General features: G+C 33.2%; 1 non-coding gene across 1 annotated transcript; it reads left to right on the forward strand.

The window, feature by feature from the left end:
* The first annotated feature begins 940 nt into the window (after window positions 1-940).
* On the forward strand, window positions 941-1,047 carry LOC127116517 (small nucleolar RNA R71). The gene has a single exon (XR_007801347.1). It is a non-coding gene; the product is annotated as a small nucleolar RNA R71 (small nucleolar RNA).
* The last annotated feature ends 22,362 nt before the right edge of the window (window positions 1,048-23,409 follow it).

The following is a 23,409-nucleotide window of genomic DNA, read 5'->3' on the forward strand; positions in this document are numbered from 1 at the left end:
GGTATTATCTTCTATTTCCTTTGGTTCATTCACCTGCTCGGTTGAGGTTTTATCTGGTTTTTGGTACATGGCAGGGTTTTGGAGTCTTGGATCTACGGGTCTGTCTACTTCTTTTCCACTCCTCAGTATAACAGAATTTGCATGTCCTTTTGGATTAGGTTGCGGCTGTCCAGGAAATGTTCCAGCTGGAGCGACTTTAAATGCTTGATGTTGAGCCACTTGTGAAATCTGTGTTTCAAGCATTTTATTGTGGGTGGCTAAGGCGTCTACTTTGCTCGCTAGTTGTTTAAGTTGCTCGCTAGTATGTATGTTTTGGTTCAAGAAGTCTTTGTTCGTCTAAGCTTGGGTAGCTATGAAGCTTTCCATCATTAATTCAAGATTTGACTTCCTAGGCATGTTAGGAGCATTATTAGCTGGCTTTTGATATCCAGGCGGAACAGCTGGTGCTTGGCCAGGTGCATACAGGGCATTGTTATTCTTATACGAGAAATTAGGATGGTTTTTCCAACCTGGGTTGTAGGTATTCGAATAGGGATTTCCTTGTGTGTAATTCACTTGATCGGTTGGGACTCCTGCTAATATTTGACATTCTTGTGCAGTGTGTCCAGGGTTTTCACATAACTCACAGTTTGGAGTTACAACAGCCATGGTGGTTGTGGGTGGTATGGTCAAGTTATCTAATTTTTGAACGAGGACATCTACCTTTGCATGAACATGGTCAAGGCTACTGATTTCGTACATTCCACCCTTTGTCTGGGACTTTTCCACTAGAGTTCGTTCACCTCCCCATTGGCAATGGTTTTGGGCCATATTTTCAATAAGTTGATAGGCTTCGTTGTATGGTTTATCCATAAGTGCACCGCCCGCGGCAACATCTACTGTAAGTATTGTGTTATACAGAAGCCCATTGTAAAATGTGTGAATGATCACCCAGTCTTCGAGACCGTGATGTGGACATATCCTCATCATGTCCTTGTATCTCTCCCACGCTTCGTAGAGAGATTCTACATCTTGTTGCCTGAATCCGTTGATTTGAGCTCTCAGCATAGCAGTTTTGCTCGGCTGAAAATATCGGGATAAGAAAATGTTCTTCAGTTCTTCCCATGTTGTAACGGAGTTGGAGGGCAAGGATTGCAACCAAGCCCAAGCTATGTCTCTTAGTGAGAAAGGAAAGAGGCGCAATCTTATCGCATCTTGAGATACACCATTCACCTTTACAGTATCTGTGTACTGCACAAACTTGGTCAGGTGTTCATTAGGATCGTCCATAGGATTTCCAGCAAATTGATGTTGTTGGACGACTGATAATAGTGAGGGTTTCAGCTCGAAATCGTTTCGATTGATAGCGGGGGCAACAGTGCTGTTGTGAGGTTCTTGTTGTGACGGGGTAGCATAGAATTTAAGAGGATGATTCTGTGGTCCTTCTTCAGCCATGGTTGGTTTTTCTTCTGGTTTAGGAGGAGAGAAGATATCGGGAATATCGTCCTTTGGTTGATATTCGTGTATTCGGCGTCTTATGTATAAGAAATGCTCTAATTCAGGGACTGGTGGTGCTAAGTTATCGCCTTGTGAGCGAGTACTTGGCATACAATCAGGGAAATAAGGGAGAGAAGATTAGTTTTTGTTTTTACCTTAGTCTATACTGTGCAAAGAAAGAATCGCACTATTCGACTAAAACAGGTCCCCGGCAACGGCGCCAAAAACTTGATGCTTGTCGTGACTATATATAAAATATAGTCTATCGGATACTTGACTGCAAGTGCACAGTCTAGTCGCTTTAGTTTTAAAAGATATCGAATCCCACATGGACCTATGGTCAAACTAGTGTTACTAACGTCACTATGTTTAGCTAAGGGAATGATTAGTAGAAGTTCGGGGGCAAAATAGTAAATCTAAGGGAAATGTAGTTTTAAGAAATAATTGATGGAAGGAATCAGTATGCAACGCATTAATTGTCAGGGATTCGATAAGTCACCGGTGAATAGTTTAAATGCCAAATATGTCTCAGTAGAAAATATTTATTTAAAAAGCTTTATCTCACACTCTCGTGATTGTTGATTTGGCCTATAACTTTAAGTCAGAATGTACGCTCTCGCTGTCCCATTTGAAGTTAAAATTACTTTTTGAAAATAAATAAGTTCTAATTGCTTTTAAAGTGCTCTCGCTGTTTTTAAACTCAATGCCTAATTTTTACTATCCAACTCGAGCCTCACGCTCTCGCGATTGTTGGTTCTCACCTTAGTTAATTTCCCACTCTCGTGGCAAAACCGTATTAAATAGCTTTTCACACTTTTGTGATAAAGTTAATTAAATTTAGATTAAAAACTTCAGCCTAAAAGATTGTTTGAGAAAAAGAGTTTTCACCGATTATTATTAAATCCCATCTAATTAAATTGCTACATACCGATACCGGTAATTTAGCCGGACATGTTAAATAAGGAAAACACAGAGCATAAACAAATCAACATTGCGGCAAACATAATTATAATAATAACTGGGCGATGATAATAATAATTCAATAAAAACCTAGCAATCGAAGTAACAGAGTAGAGCGAACCTCGGAGCACTTGAGCAGTCCTCCACAAGTCGGTAGGCTTTTGCTTCTTCAATACAAATTTCTTACTAAAATTAAATAAAGTGTAGTAGTTCCCTAGTGTAGGCAACTACTACTATGGCTAACTGGAATACGGAAAGGAAAGGAAAAAAAGGAAATTCTAAAAAGAATGGCGAATGAATTAAGGCAACGGAAACAAAGTTGCTGAAAAGAAAATAACTAAAAAGCTAGAAAGCTGTAAAAATTAATTGCAGAGCGTAAGTGTAAATGTAGGCGTCGTCAATTTTTCCCATTTTGGTCCGTTATATAGTGCTCCTTTAGGTCTTGGTGGTTGAGATTTTTAAGGAAGACTTGGTTTGAATGAGTAATCTGGGGGAGTCAAGTTGTTGGAGGAAATTTAGGCACGTTTGGGTGCCTGTGATTGACTGTTTCAAAGCGCAGATTCTGGCCGCGTGACGGCCGTCATGGGCCTGTGACGGTCGTCACAGGCTGGGTCGTGACGGTCGTCATGAATCTGTGACGGTCGTCACATCAACAAATTTTGCATTCTGGTTTTCTGCTTTTTCCTATGCTTTCTCATCAGTTTCTTCTTCTTTTTCTTCCTTTTCTTCATTTTGCTCATTAATGCTTGGAGATTTAAATACCTGCAAAAACAACTTGAATACTTGCGAAATAATCGGAATATTAATTAAAATGGTATGATCTTTGAGTGTAAATCAAGGCAAATATCTGATGTGTTTTCGCGTTATCAGGAAGCTACAAACACACATAATGAATATGCACATGACAATAAGTCAACTATAATCCCTTTCCCTTGGATTGAAACATAAGCACAAGTATCATGCAAGAAATATCATGGATTAACAATATGCACTAAGCAAGCATATGAACAAAATCACTACCATGTATCAAGCTTAAACATCTTAAGGCACCAATCAAGGCCACCAATAAAGAATGGAGAAAAATGTATGGCATAGAGAATAGTTCATAACACATGGATCATACAAGCATACAAGCATGTTAAACCTTAAACAACTATGTCATGCATCAAGACTGAATCAATGTTTAGGAGTAAGTTCAAAGCACATCAAAGTATCATTTTATGACAAAATTTCACCTCATAGAAGGGTTCAAGTCATTAGGGTTCATGCCTCTAAGGTTTACACATTAGGGTTTCAAAGCAAGTTATCAACCATAAACATCCATGTACTTCAAGCACAAATCAAATAAACAAGTTATCATCAATTCTAAGTCCAAGTATAATCAAGGTGTTCAACACATATGAATCAAAATGGGAGCAAATTAATCATGGGAAAATTGAATCAAAGCCTAATTAAATGAAAAAATAAAAAGGAATAAATAATAAAGTTTTTTTATTGGTTTTTTTAATATAAAAATTAAAAACTCAATAACAAAATAAATGAGCTTTTTATGAGGGAGTTCATGTTCAAAACAAACATAGTGGTAACAAGAATGAGTGAAAATGATGATTTTATGAGAGTTCAAAATGAGCTTTTTTTACCTAACAGAGTGTGTCCGTCGCACCTTCAAAAACACTTCCAGATGAGAAATAATGATCCCTCTAGCTTGCTTGAGTGAAAATATGGAAAAGTGCAAGAATGATTCCATGTTCTTTCTTGCTTGATGATGGATTTTTTTTTGTGTTGGAGCATTGCAATGAGGCCTCCTTTTATAGTGAATGAATTCAAATTTGGTGTAGTGGATATTGGTATTGTTTGGTGGATTTTGGATCAAATCTAAAAAAATGGTGAAAAGTAAAAAAAATGCTTTTGCTTTTGGTGTTTAGATAGAGTAAGATCAAATTAAGATCTATTTACAAAGCTCCAAGAAAAAGTGGTTGAGAAAAGTGATCTTTATGGAAATGGTAATGAAGCTTTATGGCAAAATATGAAGGAGAATAGCGATCCAAAATGCAGCGGAATTTAAAAATTTCTTCTTTAGTGATCCTTACGAATGGGCATGATCAGTGATATAATCGTTACCTCTTGTGGCGATTGAAACCTTTAATGCAGATCTACAGAATGATCACAAACGTTGGGATGTTATAAATGTCTGGAGGACTATTTTGTTTTGTTTTGCTAGGGATATGATGTGATACGAGATGAACCCGAGCATGAGGTTTATGATGGATAAATAAATGAGATATAACTATGGGGAATAATGGAGATATGTGGTAATGGGGATCCACCGGAAATGAAAATGATGGAAAGAGTGAAAGACTCACTAGGGATGACAATTATGCTGGAGAAAAAAAAGGGAATATTCAAAAGTGAGTTGTATCAACTAGTTAGAGGTGACATGCCGATACTTTAGAATATATCTGAGAGTTCTGGAGATTTCTCACAAGAAATTCATCTAATTAAAAGATTTTAGAGATTCCTAACAGGGAATTCATCCAAGACAAAAAAAACCCGGGAGTTTTCTTATAAGAAGATCATCCATGCAAAACTTTGGAGATTCTTCTAAATGAATCCATCCAAACAAAAAATATTTGAGTTTTCTAAAACGAAAATCATCCAATCTTCTGGGAAATTCCTTTCAACGAAAGAGTCAAGCAGACGACTTTCTAGGAAACATCAGGACAAACAGAGCACAATCTTTGAATATGTCAGACAAAACTGGACTTTACCCGTAGACATCAGTAATATAAACCGACTTCTAACGGAGGATGGCAAAAACACAACTATTAATCATTGAGAAATTTATACTCACTTCGACTGGGATAACTTGCATTCAAAATTCACTCATTTCACTTCGTGTGATTAGGTAGTTTTAGTGGCACTATGAGTTTCATTATGGTATATTATATTTGGCATGATGCATTCTCCGTTCGTCACTGGGAAGTCCTTTGTTGCCTAAAGAAGGTGCTCCAGTGACAGATCTTTGCCAGTAATAGCTATGAAGCCTCCGTATATTTGAAGTCATCACTGTAAGTTTTACGTCAACGACATATAATTGAGGAAATGCAAGACCAAAAGGTTGATTAGGAATCTTCAGTATGATCTTGGAGGTAATTAACTCCGTTCTTTGGGAGTTCTAACATAGATACGAATTTGGATCTAGGATCATTTGTTCTTTTACTCTACAGAGTTCTAGCGGGAATCTGAGATCTATAAATTCGATGAATCGTAGTTTAAACGATGATTGGTTAAATCGAACACAAAGATTTTAGCCTTCAATTCGAATCGCTCTTCAGTTGGTGATCCTCAAAGGTTATATGTTGGCGAATTAAAGTGTGAATGAAAAATCATGGAAAATGCGGGAATCAGAAGTCGATTCCCACAGACGACGCCATTATTATGTCCTGAAACCAGAATTGGATGCAGTTGGAGAATTAGAGGTCTTGAACTTGTAATGTTCATCTCAGATACGACGATACGGGTGGACCTGCAAGTTTAGTATTCAAATGCCCAAGTCAAATCAATATTTAAGATGAGTGTAGTAAAAAGTGGAGATCAGAGAATGTCTCATGTTTTATATATGAACCGACTTTAAACTTTATGTCAAGTGTAGTGAACTTGAAATGAATTGAGCCTTGGAACATTATTAATGTACAAATTTCTCAATGATTAGTAGTTGTTTTTTTTATTTTTTATTTTTTATTTTCTATTTTTCTGTTTTTTAATCACATTAAATATATTAAATTAAAAAAATGCATTAAATTGTTTTTAGGGTTAATACCATTTTACCCATATCATATAAGGGAATTTTGATTTATCCCTCTGTAATTTTTTTTTAAAACTAACATTGTCATACGGAGATTCTGTTATTTTAAACTATGTAAAATTATTTTTTTGATAAAACTAACACTGCCATTCGGAGATTCTGTTGTTTTAGACATTGTAAAATTATATTTTTTGTAAAACTAACCTTGTCATTTTCATATGACAATATTAGTTATACAAAAACACAATTTTACAAGGTTAGTTTAAAAAAATAAAATTATAGAGTCTAAAACAACATAATCTTAATATGGTAAAGTTATTTTTAGAAAAAAAATAATTGTTCAGCTCTAAAACAACATAATCTTCGTATGACAAGGTTAACTTTACAAAATAAAAATTATAGGAAGTAAATCAAAATCCGCATATACGATAGGGAGGTAAAATAATATTAATCCAGAATTTTATCATTCAAAAAATTTATTAATAAAAAAATTATTATTAATAAAAAAATATTTTATTATTTAAAAAAAAATTAATATTTTGAAAAATATATTTTATTATTAAAAATTATTGAAATATTAAACTTGATTTTGGCCTAACCTTATTATTTAATTTTTGGGCTTAGTTATTTTGGGCTTAGTTAATTTTGGGTAATGTTTCTAGAAAACTCTTGTAGTATTTGGAGTGTTAGATATTTGTTAGGGTTGTAATATTTTCTAGAATATTTATTGAATGTCTAGAGTTGAGAACTCTCTAGAATTAGTGTGTCTAGAGTTCTCCTTAGAGTACTATAAATAGAGATGTAATGATACATTTTTGCATCAAACAAAAATACAAAGTTTTCTCTTCTGTAAATAATTCTCCTACCTATCAAGTTTCTATTCAAGTTTTTAATATTTCCACACACTTTTCCTAAACACTAAATGTTTTATTTTCAACAAAAATATTATTTTATTACTTAAATTATTAATATTTTTATTAAAATAATTATTTAATTATATTAATTAAAAAAGATAATTTAAAAGATTAAAAAACCAAAAAATGAAAAGAAAAAAAAAACAAATAAAAAAAAAGAGATGAAAATGGATGAGCAAAAGGACGACCAATAAATAGGGGTCATTCGCTCATTAAATTGAAAAGTGAGACATTTAAAGAGTTTTTTCTCAAAGTATGGCAATTAGAAAATTTTGTTTCAAAAGGAGACATTGGGGACAAAAATCTTATTTATAGAAGCAAGCTTAAGTGTAAGCACTTTGAATTTTTGGCCGATAGAATTAAGATTAAGCTTGATCATATGAGGCTTCTCTTTTCTCTTGGTAGAATCTTATTAATAAAATCAGTTATCTAAAGTAAATATCTTTTTTCATTGCTTACGAGTATACAAATGAAGTGGTGATACAAACATGAAAAAAATTCAAAAATACTAAATTTTGGAAAAGAAGTATAAGAATAAGACACAAAGTTATACATCATAATAGATCAAGCTTCATTTTGCAGTGGTAAAATTTATAATTGATTTACAATATATCATGAAAACATGATCAAGGAAGTGATCTGAACGAAGTGAGTCTCCTAATATGGGAAAAAGGTCTATCCAACACTTCAACTTCATATTTCTTCACAACAGATCCATCTTTCGCTGCCAACAAAAGACGATAGAGTATCCCTTGCACAACTTTACGCTCACCTTTGATCACTTCCACCAGACTCAATTTTTCGCCTGTAAGTTTCAAGTTCTCTGCTAATGCGAATTGAGCTACTCCCGTCACGTAGGAATCTTTGATGTTACTGATTGGATTCCACCTACCAGATAGACGAGCATTAGAAAAGGCAAACACAAATAAAACGAAAACAACAAAAATGGTAACGCTTTGAAATTTCATTGTGACAAATATCTTTTTGGGTGAAATATAAAATTAGTAACATAAGTTTTTAATAATTTTCTTTGATGTGTAGAATGTGTGTTTTGGTGGTTATTTATAACATGTTACATCTTTGATGAGTTTTTCTATAATGTATTTATTATAAATAAGTTATATCTTTATTAAGATTTGTAAGTTATATCTAATCTAAGTATTCTTTTTTTTAATAAGAAATATAAATAAAAATTATCCAAAAACAATTTGTTGTATTTATGTTTTCTAAGAGACATGTCGACACTACTATAGAGTTTGATAGAGAAACCCTTCGACAAAGGTAGTTAAAGATTCTGAAGACAATTTTAACAATAAAAATAGTTAGAGACAATTCAAAGACCAACATGTGGAACCATATTAGAAAACAGAAGTCAACGTAATAGGATATGTGTCGAGTTCTAGGGTAGTAATTGTTATCGATGATTATTGTTGTATGTAGTATATAAGTTGAATTCGTTCATGTAATCAAGGGTCACAAATTTAACCATGACTCCCTATAGAACTTGTGTATCCAAATCACAAAGAGAACAAAGTTTGTTAGGAAAACATGTATGTGTCGCAGCGTGAAATACCACGGACGCTTGCACATTCGAAATGATAATAGTCGCCATTTATTCCAAAAGGAAAGGGAAAATATCGATAAAACTCTTAAAGAAAAATAAAATGGTCGTCACAACCAAATTCAGGTTCAAGAGTCGATTGTGCGAGGGGAAGGTATTAGCATCCCTCACACACGTTGTACTCAATGAGAATTGTTTAGTCAATTTGCGAATGAAATGTTAGCTTTTGTTATTTTCTTTCTTCTAATTATTAAAAGGGAAAAAGAATAGAACTAAAAATAGATTTTTTATTAGCGTGCCTGACGAGATGTTGAATCTCGCTCTTACGTATCCCTAGGTGCGATGGAGAACTCAAGGCTACATAGTTCTGGGTAGAAAATATTTGTGTGTTGGTCAATTTTATCGAAAGATGCTTAGTTCGTATTCGAGCGGAAAACAATGATTGCTACCTAAAAACATGAAGAAGTGAACACTGGCATCGCGTTAGAATGGACAACATAACTTGGAATCTCACCGAGTTATGTTCTCATCGCATTCGAACGGAAAACGTTCTAACTTCTTGCGCATGGTAGGAACGAAGCTTTGTTTGCATCGTCTAGGAATGGACGAAGCATCTTTCGTTTGTGAAAGGTTTTAACATCGCACTAAGGTGGAAAAGATAGGTTTGATTTGTTGGATTGTTTTTTAGGTGGAAGACAAGTATTCGAAAAGGCAAGCTATTACAACTTGTATCCCAAAACTCGAGGAGTATGATTAAATATTACGTCTAACTAATCCTTTTTTAATCCATTTTATTGAGAAAATGTTTGAAACACTTAAGATGGATTTTAAGCAGAAGACAAATACTCAAGCGAGCAATCTATTACAACTTATACCCAAGTATTCGAGACTAGGATTGGATATTACGTCCAACTAGTCCTTTTTGATCCATTTTATTACAAAAAAGATTTGAGGCGCGTTCGATGATTTTAAGAGGAAAACAAATACTCGAGCGGACAGGCTGTTATAACTTGTGCCTAAGAATTCGAGACTAGGATTAGATATTACGTCCAACTAGTCCTTTTTAATCCATTATTATGAAAATGTTTAAAGCATTTAAGTTAGTTGACTTTGATTTTATTTTGAAATGGACTTGATATTTGATCAAGCATTTTGATTCACTTTTTTTATGAAAAAATGATTTGATTTGGTTTTGATTTTATTGTAAAAAGAACTATTGAAATTAATGTTCATTTATTTGTCATAAAATATAATTCAAGGAAAAAATAAGAGATATCACGCAATCAAATTGATCGACACATTCATCAAAACACATAAAATAAAAAGAAAAGAAAACAAGCAAATGGGTTTAATCAGTAACAAGTGGGTATCAACATCATAAAATATTGGCCTAAGACCCAAACATACCCTAGCCCTAATTTGAATTGATTTAATATGTAGTAAACAATTAACTAAAAAAGGGTTAAATATACGTCATGCCCAACAATGTTAGCGAGTTTCGCTTTACACCCCTGTAATTTTTTAATTCCCCCCTTATAATATGAAGATTCCCTGTCTATGACCCATGGTTTCACTATTTCAACCCAGGTTCCCCCTTTAATCCGACACAAAAAATGAGTAGGAAATTACAGGTATTTTTTTTCATTTTTATAACTCTTTTTTATCCTGTTTATGTACACCCTATAAAAGTTAGGGTTACTTTGGATATCCCAAGTCAGGTAAGGAGACAAAGATGGAGCAACTGGACGCCATTGAAGAAGCACGAAGATGACGCCATTGAAGAAGAGCATGATTGTTTATGGACGAAAATGAAAATCCATCAACTTGCACTATCGAATACGAATCATGAAGACGCCATTAAAGAAGTACGCAGAGCTCAATGTCTGAGGTTAGTTTTTTCGATCTCTCTTCAAATGTATGAGTTTGTTTCTGTAATGTTTGAATCACGAGAACATTAAACCTTTATTCAAATCCTTTTCACAAAACATGCAGTATTTCAATGTAATTATGGGGGTGAATTTATAATGGTCAATAAGAATGATATCATATACAAAGGTAGTGTGGATATAATAGTTTCTAGTCAACACATTGATAAATGGGCAATGTCTAAAATTTGTAGGTTGGTGAATAAGTGGGGTTATAAAGAAGGAAGTTATGGGTTATGGACAAAAATTCTTGAAATAGATGAGGATTTCTTTCAGATAAGGAAGGATGATGATGCATATAATTTTGCTGCATACGATTGTGCAACTAAAGTTGATGGTGATATTTATCTGGAACATGATGTTACTGACATAGAACTGAAAGTAAGGGTTCCTAAGTGTGTTAATGGGGTGACAAATATTAGATGATGAAGTGGTTGAATGGTTTAAAGACAATGAGGATAATAGAACTACTGCTCTTATAGATAGAATTGATGTTAATGTACCTATAAATTATGGGGATATAGTTGCAAGATTACTAGATAGGCCCAAAAAGAAAATCGATGATGGTGATGAATATTATAGTGATGAATTGGACAACTCATATCTAGATGAGAGTGATGATGATGAAGGGCCCAAGTTTGAAAGGTTTAGGAAAGAGCAGCTCAGTAAGAACTACAATTTTAAGTGGGGTATGTAATTTAATTCTCTTGTTGATTTTAGAGAGGAAATTCGTGAGTGGTAAGTCTTAAATTGTACGGAAATTATCTTTGTAAAAAATGAGAGTTATATGGTAAGGATATAATGTAAGGCTAAATGTAGTTTTTTAGTTCAATGTTCTAAAGCGGGCCACAAGCATACCTATGGTATAAAGACATTGGTAGATACCCACACATGTGCTAGGGTTTTTAATAATAGATATTCAAACTCAAAGTGGGTTGCCAAGGCAGTACTGAAGAAAATGCAAACTTTTGAAACAGTGAGAATACGTGAAATTATGCAAGATACGAGACAAAACTTCTCTGTGGGGATTAGTGTTGCTAGAGCATGCAAGGCAAAGTTGATTGCAAATAAAATTATTGAATGGGATGCAAATAAAAAATATGCAAATCTATGAAGGTATGTTGTTGAGCTAACAAGGGTTAATTCTAGGAATACTATGAAGATCAATGTTGAAAGACCATTGTCATCGATACAACCAAGGTTTGGATCATTCTACTTCTGTTTTGATGGTTGTAAGAAGGGTTTCATAAATGGATACAAACCATTTGTTGGAGTTGATGGATGCCATTTGAAGACAAAATGTGGTGGACAACTTCTTATTGCTATGGATTGATGCCTGTAATATTCAAGTTGGTTGCCCCACTCAAATCATGATTGCAATTTTGACATAAAATAAAAAAAGAAGAAATAAATTTAATTAATAATTATAATAATCAAATGAATATTGAATTTTCCAACTTATGAAGAAGAAATAATAAAACTAAAAATGAAGAAAAAAAAGTCATCTTCTTCTTTCACTCTCTTGTTGATCTATGTTCAATATTTTCACAAAAGAGAACTTTAAAACTTCATTGCCCTCAAATCTGTTTCAACAAAAAAAAATTCAATGATAAACACTCTAATCAAAATAAAATAAAAACAAAATCATAAACCAATCTCAATAAAAAAAATGGAAAGGAAAGCAATGTAAACTGATGGAGGACCAGAAAGCACGGCGAAGAGATGGAGAAGTGGCGCTCATGGCAAAGAAGATGCTCGCGATCTGCGATGGTGTAGTTCAATTCACCAATAACACCCAAACACATAACATGATCTTTTATAGCAACACTCAACCATGTATCAACATTTCAAACCTTCGTCGGCGAGAGAATCTTCTCAATTACAAAATTCAACGGCATCAAGTCATTGAGCTGATCCAACTAGTCTCCAAGAACAGAGCCACAAACACGAATGAATTTCTCAAGGCACGGGTCTTGACTCGCTTTAAGTTATGTGAGATTCTAGAGTTTTCAATGAATACTCTGAGTGAGAGGTTGAATAGTTTTTTTCGGATTGATGGTGAGACGTGGATGTGAGGGATGAGCGGAAGTGAGGTTTGGAAATGGTTGGGTTGGATTGGTTGTTAATGAAGATGTGGCAAATGTCTTGCGAAGGTGATTTGACATTTCATTAACACAATGCGTAGTAACTCTTCACACATTAAAACACTCTAGAATAATGTCTTGGAATATGATAAAATATTCAGAGTTCATAACCTATCAGAGTCTGAAGACTTGATAAGGTTAGGATGACACATAATGCATCAGAGGTGCCTTATTCAAAAGTGTTTACTGGTGATAAACAGAGTATACAAATTTAGCTTCTGATTCAGTTTCTGATGACGTACAAACTTCATAGTCTCTTTTATCAGAGTCCAAGGTCTATAAATTCAGAGTCTCTTTAAGACCAGAGTTCAGAGTCTATTTTTTATCAACATACATTAGCATTTTAGATTGTCCAAAGCTATTTTGATTATGCTTTTTTCTGTATCAGATTTAGCTTTTCTTCGCTTTAAGTAAGCTCAGAGTCCGCATACTCAACAAGCCGTTAGACAACAATGTTATTCTTTTATATTTTGTTATCATAAAAACTCCGGAATAGTTGTAGAACCAATCTTGTTCTAAGAAACCTCACCTAGTTATTCAACCCAACGATGGTTAATCCCCTATGCTAGAAAAAGAAAAAAACGATGATGAAATTGTGTTTAAATAAAGAACAACTGAGTCGAGTAAGTCGGGTACACCCAAAACGGGGTACCCTTCCCAAAACTTTGTTTGCTTATATGCTATAAGTTGAAAATAAATTTTAAATTCAACCTTGTTAGAATACGATGAGTATAAAAAAATTATTGCCTTAAATTGATTGTTTTGAGTGATTGGAAAGAAAAGAAAATCTGGCACGAGAGACTTATGGACAAAGCTATATCGGGATGGGTGTTTAAGAGGAAGACTTTAGTTTGTGTTCTTACAAAACTTTTAGTGTTGGATGAATGCCACTGAATTAACCATGTGCTAATTTGAAATAGGTTCCAATATGAGTATTGATGTTAATGTTTTCTTGAGCTTTTTCTATTTCAATTGGCTTTGTTAAAATTATGTCAGTATAAGTCAAGCTTCTTGAGGACACACAACACTTCAAGTATGAGGGAGTTTGATCAACATTGTTTTTACCATTTGCTAATTAGGTTTTCCCAATGTTTTTGTTTGTTTTTATTTAATTTTAATAAAAAAATGGTATTTTGACTATGTTGCATGCACAAGAGGAAATGGCATTGATTCCTGGAAAAAAGGGCAAAAGAAGCACAAAGAAGACAAGAAAAATAAAGTGATTATATGTGGTCCGCAAGCACTCCTTACAGTCGTAACCACTCAAGGGAGCTGATGATTGTCAGTAGCATGCAATAGGGATTACAACCATCACATAAGCACCCACGATGACCATAATCCCCCTAGATTCTAAATTTGAATTTTGGATTTTTTTCTCTCTCATTTATGTTATTCATCCATTCGTTTCCTTGTGCTTAAGATTTGTCTTTAGGGTACTTTACTACTAATTAGTGTCATTAGCAGTAAAATGACAAAAAATATTGTACTAAACTTTACTCAAGTTTTAAGCTTTCTTATTTTATTATTTATGTTGTATTACTCAAAGCTTTCTTATTTAATCTTTCTTATTTAGAGAAATTCAATTCAAAGTTTGTTTTCTGTTTTAATTAGGTTCTTATATTGCTTCTAGTATTGTTACTATTATTAGAATGTATGATATGCTTGTTTGTGTTATTTTATCGATCATCACTTTGTTAAGTATTATTATGACGAGAATTAAAATTTTATTTTGTAATTTCGGTTTTTCTTAAAAGTAAAATATTCGCTACGAAAGTAGGAATAACGAGATATCATTTATGCACTGAAAGAGCATACACGATATCTGACTTAGAAATTCATACAATTGACTCTAAGCTTTCGAACGTGTCTCAGAGTCAATTGAGAAAAAGCTTTCCTTTTAAACAAGTTTTTGAATACACTAGTTGTGCTACCAAAGTAGGTGATTTGTGTGGATAGAACTCGGGTAATGCACCAACGAAAGCGGGCGTTACCACTAGTTTTATTTTTTATAAAAATGGAATTCTCTTTATAATTGATACAAGAATTGCATTAGTTAAATAGGTTGACACGAATAGAAGTCTCAAGATCTTGTTTTCCATGACCAAGATACTAGAGCATTTCCTAAAACATGACAAGTTCCACTGGTGCTTTTCCTATCCTTCCTACATCCTGCATAATCTAAATAAGAAAAACCAACAAGACTACATACCTTACTTTTGGGGTACCATAATCTGACATTGATTGTTCCTTTGAGATACTTCATTATTCTTTTCATAGTAGAAAGATGAGATTCCTTCGGGCATATTTGATAGCATGCACACAAACATGCACGGATCATGATATCATGATGACTTGTCATTAGATATAATAAATAACCCATCATACCTCGATATTCGATGATATCCTCTACAATACCGAATTTGTCTTGATCAACATATGTGCTATATCCCATTGGTGTAGTAACTTATTTTCAAGTATCCATGCCAAATCTTTTAATAAGATCTTTGAAATACTTAGATTGGTTGATAAATATGTCATTCTTCGTTTGTTTAATTTGCAACCCAAGGAAGTAGTTCAACTTATCCATCATGGACATTTCAAATTCACCTTGCATGATGGATGGGAATTCTTCACATAAGGATTCATTCGTGGATCCAAATATGATGTCATATACATAGATTTGCACTAAGAATGTATACTTATTAATTATTTTGATAAAGAGAATAATGTCATTCACGAAGAAAGTTGCTTAACCTGCCATATCATGCTTTTAATGCTTGCTTCAATCCATACAAGACCTTTTTTAGTTTGTACACATGAGATGGATGTTTAGAGTTTTCAAATCATGGAGGTTGACTTACATAAACTTATTCAAGTATGTGACCATTCAAGAATGAACTCTTGACATCCATATGGTACGAATGAAAATTCAAAGAACAAACATATGCTAATAGTAATCTAATTACTTATACTCTAGCAGTAGGAGAAAATGTTTCTTCAAAGTCTATATCTTCTTCTTGATTATATCCTTGGGATAATAATCTTGTCTTATTACTTATGATGATACCATTTTCATCTAGGTTATATTAGAATCCATTTAATTACAATGATATGCTTATATTTTGGTCTAGGAACCAGATCCTAAACTTTATTTATTTCAAATTGATTTAGTTCCTAGCTAGTATCCATTGGTCATCATCTAAGGCTTCTTTGAATTTATAAGGTTCAATTTAAGAAATAAATGTCATGTTTAGACAAGCATATTTAAGATTTAGACAAGTACATACTTCTTTATTTATGTCTTCAATGATGTTGTCAAATATGATGATCTCTACGTGTTCTTCATTCTTGAAAAAGATCAATCTGGTTCTTCTCATGTTGAATTATTTCATCTTGGTGTATGAATGTTTAACATTATCATCTTTACAAATGTCTTCTATAGGAACTTCTAAAATATAATTATCATCACAGACAACTATATCCTCCTTAGAGGGGTTAGATTCATGAAAAGATACATGCATAGATTCTTCAATATTTAAAGTTCTTTTATTGTAAATTCTATAAACCTTACTTGTAAGAGAGTAGCCAAGAAAAATACTTTCATCGTATTTCTCATCGAATTTACCGAGATTGTCTGTCATTGTTGAGGACAAAGCATTTACATCCAAAAACATGAAAGTGAGAGATGTATAGCTTTCTTCCATTGAAGAGTTCATATGGAGTCTTTTTCAATATTGGTCTTATGATAAACCAATTATTTATATAACATGACGTGCTTACCGCATCTGCCCAAAAATACTTTTGTAGATTAGAATCACTTAGCGTAGTTCTTGCAAGTTTAACTAGGGATCTATGTTTCCTTTCAACTATTCCATTTTGTTGAGGAGTCATTGGCGTTGAAAAATTATGAGAGATGCCATGTTCTTTAGAAAACTCTTCAAATTAAGCATTTTGGAATTCTCCACCATGGTTACTTCTAATTGATGCAATCTTCATGGATTTTTTATTTTGCACTTTGCATAATTCTTGAATGATTTGAAAACATCACTTTTCTGCACTAAAAATAGTGTCCAAGAATATCTTAAAATATCATTGACAATAACTAAAGCATATACATTATCTCCAAAACTTATTTTCCTTTATGGGCCAAACAAGTTCATGTGTATCAATTGAAGTGGCCTTGACGTTGTTATCACATTCTTTGCCTTTGAAGTTGTTTTGGTTTGCTTTATATTATGACATGCATCACATAATCTATCTTTGATAAACTTTATCTTTGGTAAACCAATAACAAGATTATGTTTGACTAATTTGTTTAAATGTTACATTTGAATATGGGTTATTCTCTTGTGCCAAAACCATGCATCATTATTGCTTACTGCAAGACATTTTATTTTCAAAGAGAGACCACCCAAATATATCATAAAATTGTTGTTGATTCGTTTACCAATAATGAAGTTTTATCTCATGTGTGGCTTCATGTATAATTATGCATTCATCTTTGGTGAAGTTAATTTTGAGACCTTTGTCGGAAAGTTGACTTATACTTACAATATTGTGCTTTAATCCTTCTATATATAGTACATCTTCAATTATTGTGAAAGGGCATACACGATATCCAACTTAGAAATTCAAACAATTGACTTTGAGCTTTCAAAAGTGTCTCAGAGTGGATTGAGAAAAAACTTCCATTTTAAACAAGTTTCTAAATACACTAGTTGTGCTGCAAAAACAGGTGATTTGTATGGATAGGACCTGATAATGCACCAACGAAAGAGGGCATTACCACTAGTTTTTTTTACAAAAATGAAAATTTTGTTATAACTGATATTAGAACTGCATGAGTTAAATAGGTAGACAAAAATCGAAGTCTCAGACTCTTGTTTTAACTAGTAAGAAATCATCATTTAACTTTCTCGTATTTAAAACTTCTTGTATGGATAGATTGAGCTAAGCATGATAGAAAGTAGTAATTTGGTTTTTGGTCTCTGTGGACGATAATTTCTTATTACTTGATATTATCGTACACTTGCGACATATCAAGAGTCTCCTTGTCTATTGATGAATTGAGCTCTTCTAGAAAATCCCCCACAACTACACTAACATACCCATCAAGTAATGTGTATTTGAGGCTTAAATGGAGATTAGATATGACCCCCAAGTAAGTTAAGGGTGAATCTTCCCAGGATGGTGTTGTACATGGACAAAGCATCTATCACGAGATACTTTACTTAAATTATTTTGACGCTCGCCCCTGACCCGAACGTCGTATTAAACATTATGTGGCCCTTTACTTCTATTTGTTCATCTGAAAGGCCAATCAAAGAACCATGGAATGCTCTGATACTGTTGAGGTCGAGTTGGAGTCTCTGGAAGGCGTTCCAAAATAAGACGTCCGCTGAGCTACCAAGGTCGATAAATACTCGATTCACATCCCAACTATCATACTAAATTGTAAATACCATGGGGTCATTCTTGTGAGGAAAAACACTCGTAGTGTCTTCATCAAGCAGGTGATTATAGATTCTCGTCCCTTCCACAGAATTTGGGGAGCGTTAACGAGTATGATGTTTGTTGTAAAAACTTGTCGGACGTATTTTCTTTGGGAGTAACTGGAATCGCCTCCACGGGAGAAATCTCCGACGATGGTGTTGACAGTGATATTAGAGCTTTGCTTAAGCATCCTCATGAGAAGATGATGAAACTTACCGTGAGTAACGATGAGTATGACCTAGATCAATTTTTATGGGCTCAATGATCTATGCCAAATATACTTGCTAAAAAGTGTTGAGAATGTATCAAGTGTGAGTAGTATGGATAATAGTCTCACATTGGTTAAAAATATGGAGACTTGAGCATTTATAAGTGAGAGAACTCACCCACCTATGACATTAAGATTTTGGGTGGATATGTGGTGTGTCTCTCACAAATGTGTTGCTCTAGAAGAAGCAGTCTCACAATGTTCAATACTCCATAGTGAAAAATTCCTCCAACAAAAAGTACAATGCATTGACATCCTCTACCCATACAAATTCTATATGTTTTATTACATTAAAACTAAAATCGTGACTAAATTGAGTGTTTCACACAAAACTTCTAAAATTTTAAGACATCCATATTAATATACTTATCAAAATTAAGATATCCCTATTAATATACTTATCAAGATGTGGTTTGACAGATAAAAATTTAAAGAAAACTTAGTATCATAAAAACTGAAAGACAATAAAAGATAAATATTTACTTTATATATGATTTGTATCCTTATGTTGTCTTTTGAATGACTAGCTCAGATGAAATATTAATTTCTTAAATTAACAAATTAATAAGTAAATTAAAAATTAATAAAATGTAAAATAAAGAAAATGCCAAAAAATAAAAAAAAAGGATAGAAAATAGGAAAGTAGACTTAACCCTAAAAACTAAACCTGGAAGTGTAATGAATTGAGAGATTTATGACGAGTGCATTGATAAAAACCAGTTAAAATACAATATTAATTTTCAAAAATATAATGTATAAGTTTTAAATAAATTAGGGCATTAATAATTTGTATCAAAATAATAGTAATCGATTTTTATAATCTTGTATTATAGGATCGGAATGGACAAAAATGTATAAAACTAAAATGTATAAAATATAGTTGGAATCCATGGGGTGACTCTCTCTCAAATATCAATGATCCATGCTTTAAATAAATACACTCACAACATACTTAAGAAACTAAACATCATACTTGCTCTCTCTTAGTATGTAGAATTGGGGAAACATCTTTGTCATTTTCATTTTCACTTTTTCCATCCTAATGCAACATCTCTTTTTTATTTGCTTTTCACTTTTTCTCATTAAACTCAAAAGCATCCACAACAAACACAAGTAAAAACCATGTTGGCATCAAAGATTTGGCCACTTCAACACACATGACTTGAAGTTGTTACATGAGAAGAACATGACGAGAGGTCTTCCAAACATAAAGGAGAACAATGAATTGTGTGAAGGGTGTCTCACTACTACAAATAACACATCTAACATCGGCAGTGAAATGCATTTCACCTCGGTTAGACAAACGAGGTAACGAAAGGCAACATGAAAAATAATCACTTGTCACCTCGGTGTTTCTAAAACCGATGATAGAAATTAAAAGGTCATGGGTTCGATCCCCATCAACTACATATTTTTTATTTTTTAAATTTTATTGCACGCGCCATACACCTCTTGGTTGCATTTAAAGACCAAATAAGTTATTCATTTACCTCAGTTTTAAGTAATAACCGACGTATATAATCTCATTTTTTCCTGTATCATTTTTACTACTTGTATCATTTTCACTGGCCTGTATAGTTTTGCCTGTATCATTTTCATTGGCTTGTATCATATCATTATAAATCTATTAACCAATGAATACCAGATTACATTGTTTTAAATCTTAGTTTCACCTGCCTGTATCATTTTTTACACATAAACTATAAAATACGCGACATAATTGAAATATATCATATCATTTAAACCAAGGTTATAAACTTACATTGTTCTAATCATCAAGACAGAATACACACATTACATATTTGCACAAAAAAATTAAGGAAATTTACACATTTACAACCAAGAAAAAACTATTATTTTATAGAATCATAACAAGATAAAAAGACTTTGGTCCAACGTGATCGGATGTCATCCATATCTTTTTTTGAGTATGGTATTTTGTTGTTAAACTCCTATAATTAGAACAAAAATTAAATTATGATAAGCTAACAACAACAACATGAACTTAAGAAGATATGAATTAAGTTAATACCCCATGCTTTATCCATCCATTTGTAATGTCGGTTGTCGTACCCCAAAATTTGTCCTCCCTTTTGGCTTTTCATCTAACTTATAACCTAAGACCCATAAAACCTCACTCATGTCTCATTCAGGTGCATCATTCATTCATGATTAACATTCGGTAACGAGTATCATAAATTCAAGGTTCTTGGTTGATAAAACCAGGGATTTGTCTTGAAGATTATGGTATGGCTCATCATGTGGATAACAACCCTAATTCTTGATCTTGGGGGACCTTGTTGCTTGGCCTCTATGCATGAACTGGGCTTCTAAACCCTAATTTCCGGTGTTATGTGATTGATTCAAGGCATGTTTGCATTCATGTTTCATTGACCTCATGGTCTCATGATCTATTTTATTTGAGTCTTATTTCATTTCCACTTCATCCATTACTTTCATGGTTTTATTAAAATGTCGAGATTCATTCATGCTTTGATTTATAGTCTCATTGATACAAATTCATTGTCCATTTGATCAAGTCATTACATGACCCATTAATTCAATTTCATTCATTCATTCAAAGAAAGGCAAGCCATTATGCCTCACACATGACCACATGCATCAAAACAAAGGAAAAAACCCATTTTGCATGATGGAAATCGATTTCCCTGCTCCAGTAGCCAAAAATTTCATTTCTAGATGATTGAAATCGATTACCATGTCTGGGAAATCGATTTCCCTGCTCCAGTAGTCAAAAAATGCATTTCTGGATGATGGAAATCGATTTCCCCTGGGACAGTAGCAAAAAAAAGCCATTTTTCATGATGAAAATCGGTTTCCATGCTTGGTAAATCGATTTACCCTGGAACAGTGAGTCAAAATACAACATTTTTCAGCAATAATCCAGTTTCCTTTGCACTCCAAAATAGTTCCAATGCTTGCATCAATGCACATTGAAAGCTCTACATAATTATGCAACAACTGACCATAACATTCATGCCTTAAACCAAGTATTCCCAACACTTCAAATCATCAACTTTAAGTTATTCTAACATCCCCCGATTGTCATAACAGTCCCAAACTAACCATATCAAACTAATTCTAAACCACATCAAACTAACTCCAAACCTCTTCAAACTAATTCCAAACCATTTTAACTCATTCCAAGCCATATCGAAACTAACTCCGAACCTTCATTGGATCCAAACTTGTAACCTATATAAACACAAGGGGGAGAAAAAACTTAGAACTTGATCACTCTCAAATTACTCATTGCAGATTCAACTTTTCTCACTTCATTCCTCTCCCTATACTAAAGCTCAAACCATCATTGGAGAAAGCTTCACATTGAAGTTTGTTATCAATAGAGTTAAACCTCTTGCACTCAAAAATCATCCCTACATTCACATAATCAACATCAACAACAACAATTCAATTCATAATTTTTTAGAGTTGATTATTGAAGAGGAAGAGTTCATAATAGAAGTAGAAGATTAAAGGTTCAAAGTAGCATATCTCTGGTTTTCTCTTCTTCATCTTCATCACCTCCAAATTTCAACAAGTTCCAAGACAATCCTCCGTTTTGTAGGTCGGTGAATCTTCATATTTGCTTGTTTGCTGAATTTTTGATACCACGTCGTAGATTATGTAGTGGAGAATCAAAACCCCAAGGTTTGATGGTTTGATTCTCCTCCACCTCCATTTAATTTCAGATTTTGTGCTTAGGATTCTTGACTTTAATGGCTCAATTTCCAGAATTAATTAATTTTGGTTAGAATGGATGAGGGGTTAAGATAGAAGAGGTTGAGAGGAGTAAGAAAGTGGTGTTTTTTCTTGATTCCGACCAACTCCGTCGCCTCCGGTGCGGTGGTGCCGAAGCTCTGATGGTGGTTCTGTTTTGATGTGAGAATTGGAAGATGATGTGTAGAGAAGAGAGTGAGTTGCTAAATTTTTTCACATGTCCCTTTGCAAATTATGTTGGGCTTAGCCATTAAGCCAAATATTTTGCTTTCTACACCCATGTTTTGCTTAGCAACATAGTTGCTGAATCCAACTATATTTCTTAGTATTTGGGCTTATTCTGTTGGGCCTAAAACCTCTAGTGTTGAATTCTGCACTCTATTTAGGGCATGCACCCCCCTTGGCCCAACATTTTAATTACCTTTAATTCTATTTTATTTTGTGTTGATATTTTTGGTAATTGTTTTGTTAGCATTTTAATGATGTTTAATTAGGCTTTAGATTTTAATTAGAATTTAAGAATTAATTGGAGTTTTGTATATTTTTCTAATTAGATTTTAATATGGTTTTGTTAGATTAGGAATTAGAAAATAATTAGATTTTAGTTAATTTTAGAATTTAGCTAATTCTTGAACATTAGGTTAATTTTAGAATTTAGGACTTAATCAATTTGTAGTTTCTAATTAAAATTTAATTGGAATTAAGTTTGTGTTCATGATTGGATATTTTTTTGAATTGACCATTTTACCCCTTATGGGTTATTTTATCATTTTGACCATTTAATTGCATGTTCCCTTAGAAACTTTTTGACATAGATTTTTAACCAAGTCTTGACTAACTATAACATGATCCCTTATATTAGTTTGATTAAATCTAACCATTAGATTAGGTTCTAACCTAGTTTTTGAATCAATCTTAATCCTCCGATTCAAATTGATCAAAAGCAATTTTGATCAATTAAATCCTTTGACTTGTATAATCCCACAGTCCAATTTTAGTGACCAAAACACCCTAGGTCACTTAATAAGACTTTTTTATTTTAAGCTATGGAGCTCGAAGCCTCAAGTCATGATCTTCAATCAAGGCATCTTCAGTGTAGCACCTCAAATTTGCACCCTACCT

Source organism: Lathyrus oleraceus, chromosome 1, assembly GCF_024323335.1.
Source record: "Lathyrus oleraceus cultivar Zhongwan6 chromosome 1, CAAS_Psat_ZW6_1.0, whole genome shotgun sequence".
Classification (NCBI taxonomy): domain Eukaryota; kingdom Viridiplantae; phylum Streptophyta; class Magnoliopsida; order Fabales; family Fabaceae; genus Lathyrus; species Lathyrus oleraceus.